Below are 3,787 nucleotides of genomic sequence, written 5' to 3' on the forward strand. Positions count from 1 at the left end.
TACCAGGCTGGGCGGTGGTAGCGCACACCTTTACTCCTAGCACTTGAGAGACAGAGGCAGGCGGATTTCTGAGTTCAGGGCCAGCCTGGTCTACAGAGTGAGCTCCAGGACAGCCAGGACTACACAGAGAAACCCTGTCTCGAAAAAACAACAACAACAAAAAAACCAAACAAACAAAAAAAAATTTTTAGTCAGGGCTGGTAGCAGAGGCCTATAATCCTAATCCCAGGTACCCAGGAGGCTCAGGTAGGCTAATAGCAAGTTCAAGGTCAATCTTAGTGAGACCTCCATCTCAAAGTCCAAAGAGGGTTGAGGGTGTCTCAGTGCAAAATCTCTTGTCTTCTATGTGCAAGACCCTAGCTAGCTAGCTTCAATCCATAGTACTAAATAAATAACATAATTTTTATTTACATTAAGCTATAAATAGAATTACTAAATGCAGTGTTCTGTAATTAATACCAAGAAAAGCAGGGCAGTGCATCCTCGTTAGTGGAAATGTCACACAATACATTGGGCTGGTAATAAGAACAGCAGCCTGTTTTCTATCAAGCCTCTTACTTGGCCTGCCTGGCTGAGGTTAGCCCTTTGCTCAAGTCAGAGCCTCTTATCCCAGTTTGGGTCCTAACAGCAATGTCTCCTACTGACCATCAACCAGGGGACCCTAGTGCTGCGGTCCTATGCGTTGGTGAGAACACAGAGATTTCGGGTTCCTGAGCCTAGCTACCCAGTTCCCAAGGTGATGGTGGTGGACACCGACTCCAAGCCTGCCTAATCTTCTATTGATCAGGTGGGATATAGTAGCTGCCAACAGGGCCAAGATATTCAGAGTATGTGCCTTTCTCACAAGGAGTTACCAACAGGCGCCTGTGAGAGACTCTGTTGATGATGGACTTCTATGACATACCCTGCCTGGGCTAACATCCTTGGTGAGCATTTCCATATCTCAGAGACCACTAGGTAAAATTGCATTCCAACTCCATCTTAATTCCTATCTGGTGATTGTCTTGGTTTGCATTTCTCTGTCACCTTTCCTGGCTGCGCTGTTTGTGCTGGTTCTGAAGTGTTCAGGATGCCTTCCATTCTCCCATTTTGAACCCAGGTTTTGTTTTTTGGGTTTTGTTGTTGTTTGGTTTTGTTTGGTTTGGTTTGGTTTGGTTTGGTTTCTCGATACAGGGTTTCTCTATATAGCCCACGCTGTCCTGGAACTCACTCTGTAGACCAGGCTGGCCTCGAACTCAGAAATTCGCCTCCCTCTGCCTCCCAAGTGCTGGGATTAAAGGCATGCACCACCACTGCCTGGCAGAGTCGCAGGTTTTAACTTCAGGGTGACTATTGGTCTAAAATGCCACAGTCCTATCATCTATGTATGGCTCCTGTGAATTCAGGGACAAGAAAAATTTCTTCTTGGAAATTTCTTGACTCCTCAGGACTCAATTGAAATAAATCTCACTGAAAGACCCTGGGTGAGAATAGAGGGCGACTGAGCATTCTGATTGCTGGGAAGCAGAATCTGTCCTACTGGGCAAGACCTTCTCAGTGAAGCTTAAGTTCAGTCGAATGCAGACCTTTCTCAGCATGGACTTTTTCCAGCTGTCTCAGGAAAGAACAGTTCTGACAAAATGACTGAAAGCTTGTGGTGAGAAACTTGACATGGCAAGCAGGAGTGGCCATGGTTAGGCATGAATGGAAAAGGTGGTCCACAGTATTTTGATTACATATTTTACATTTTATATTTAGCAACTTTACCTTGGTATTCAGATTGCATTGGTGTGTACTTGGGGGCAAATCTTAGTGAACCATGAAAGATCCATACTCAAAACCCGTGTATCATAATGCATGGCCTTTTCTATCTGAGAAAACTCTCACTGCACACTGCACAAAGACAGCCTGGGGCTGGAGAGATGATGGCTAAGTGATTAAGGACAGATATTTTGCTTGCAAAGGATGGGAGATCATTTCTCTGCCCTCCTATCTGTTGACTCACAGCTCTAGGGGATCTGGTGCCCTCTGCTGGCCTCCAAGAGTTCCTGCACTCACTGGCAATACACAAACAGATGCACATAACTAAAGAAAAAAAATCAGGCTGATAAAGTTTGTCAGTCGTTTAAATAAATTTAAGAATTAGCCTCATGGAAGTTGGTAGACTCAAACTTTAAAAATTATCATTCCCTTGGCAAGTGTCTTCTAACAACTGTTCCAGGTTGCTTTTCATACTGAATCTTGTTTTTCAAATTGGATTACAAGTCTGACTGCTTTGTACTTTCCTATTCATGTTTCCTGCATCGTCCTCTGGTAAGATCTTTTATTCCTGTTACCTGTTTGAGGCTGGGGGAATTAGAATAATCCAAATTATTTAAGTGAAGTTGAGCCAGCACTTTAATGCTAACTGTTGTCTGTTCCTTGAAATCTGGTGGTTGTTCAAATGGATCCTGGTGTGAGCTTTGTAGTTCACTGAACTGGTACTTTACAAACTCTTAAAAATAATGGACTCAACACTTGCAAATAAATTCCCCTTTGTATAAGTATGTTACTACTTGTAAGTTGGAAAGATGTAAAGATATCACCTAAAATGTAATAGAAAGGGAGGGGGAAGAAGTAGTTACCTTTAAAGAACTAAACTAGATAAACTACATAAAATGCAAACTCTGCATTTCAAGGGGCTTGGGTAATTTGTTTGTTTGTTTTTGTTTCAAGACAAGGTCTCTACATAGCCCTGGCTATCCTGGAACTCCCTATGTAGACCTCACTGTGTGGCCTCAAACTCACAGCTCCTGAGTGCTGGCAAAATGCAAACTCTGGACAGTATGAAAGAAAAATTCTGGCAAGCCAAAAGTAAAATAATATTAGTAGTGTGATGTATAAAAGATTGTCTGATGCTAACCACAGGCTTCCTCACTGTCCTGGATTCCAGGATAGGTCCATGCTGTGTGGATTCCAGGGTAGGGCCATGCTGTGTGGATTCCAGGGTAGGTGCATGCTGTGTGGATTCCAGGGTAGTTCCATGCTGTGTGGATTCCATTATGAACTGTGACTTGGGTTTTGATCTCTAAAAAGAGTTAAACAAATTGAATAGTTTAGCATCTTTAACCTGAATGTCAATTCCTACCTGTGGGCTCTACTAAAGAGTGGCAACCGAGAAAGAACAAGCACATCGACAAGTGTGTAATGGCCTGCACGTGCCCGACTTAGCTTCTGTAACACCATGTTCTAGTGGCTTATTATACTGTAAAGAGATTGAGTGCTTCCTGTGAAAAGAGGAGTTAATTTAACAATTGCTGCTCCATCTTTATTTGCTCTATTTTAAACAGATTTTACTTTTTACCATGCTTATAATTCCAACAGTCAGGAGGCTGAGACAGGAGGATCATCATTAGTTTGAGGTTCTGGTAGTAAATTCCAGGCCAGCCTGGGCTACAGTGTGAAACTTCATCTCAACAAACAAAAAAACAAAGCAAATCAACAAAATGCAGTTTTCCTTGTTGTAATAAGATGGCTATTCACTGAAGTAGGGATCGGGGATCTCTCCTATATTTTCCAGCAACATATATTGGTAATGTTCTTCTATTTCTGGTGAGTTGTTTTGGCACCATTTGGTGAAAAATTTTCACTGAGTGTGACTATTGCTATATATTAATCTATTTTTCTATTACCATACCAATACTATATTTTCTGAATTATCATAGCTTTATAGTAAGTGTTAAAGCCAGGTAGGTAAAGTCTACTGACATTTTTATTCCTTGCAAATATTATTTTAAAATAAAAAAACAAAAACTAAAACAAACCCCCC

At 41.7% G+C, this 3,787-nt stretch overlaps 1 protein-coding gene and 1 long non-coding RNA gene across 16 annotated transcripts in view; one reads left to right on the forward strand and one right to left on the reverse strand.

Moving 5' to 3' along the window:
- Positions 1-3,787, forward strand: part of LOC116087063 (protocadherin gamma-C4) — a 176,646-nt gene that overhangs the window by 103,077 nt on the left and 69,782 nt on the right. The gene's annotated exons all lie outside the window — the stretch shown is intronic.
- Positions 2,097-3,787, reverse strand: part of LOC116087066 — a 9,246-nt gene continuing 7,555 nt past the window's right edge. Inside the window, exons 2-3 of the long non-coding RNA XR_004117232.1 lie at positions 2,882-3,046; positions 2,097-2,325 (exon numbers count right to left, since the gene is read on the reverse strand). This is a non-coding gene — a long non-coding RNA (uncharacterized LOC116087066). The remainder of the gene's footprint in view (positions 2,326-2,881; positions 3,047-3,787) is intronic.

The sequence above is a fragment of the Mastomys coucha genome, unplaced genomic scaffold, assembly GCF_008632895.1.
Source record: "Mastomys coucha isolate ucsf_1 unplaced genomic scaffold, UCSF_Mcou_1 pScaffold13, whole genome shotgun sequence".
In the NCBI taxonomy this organism is placed as follows: domain Eukaryota; kingdom Metazoa; phylum Chordata; class Mammalia; order Rodentia; family Muridae; genus Mastomys; species Mastomys coucha.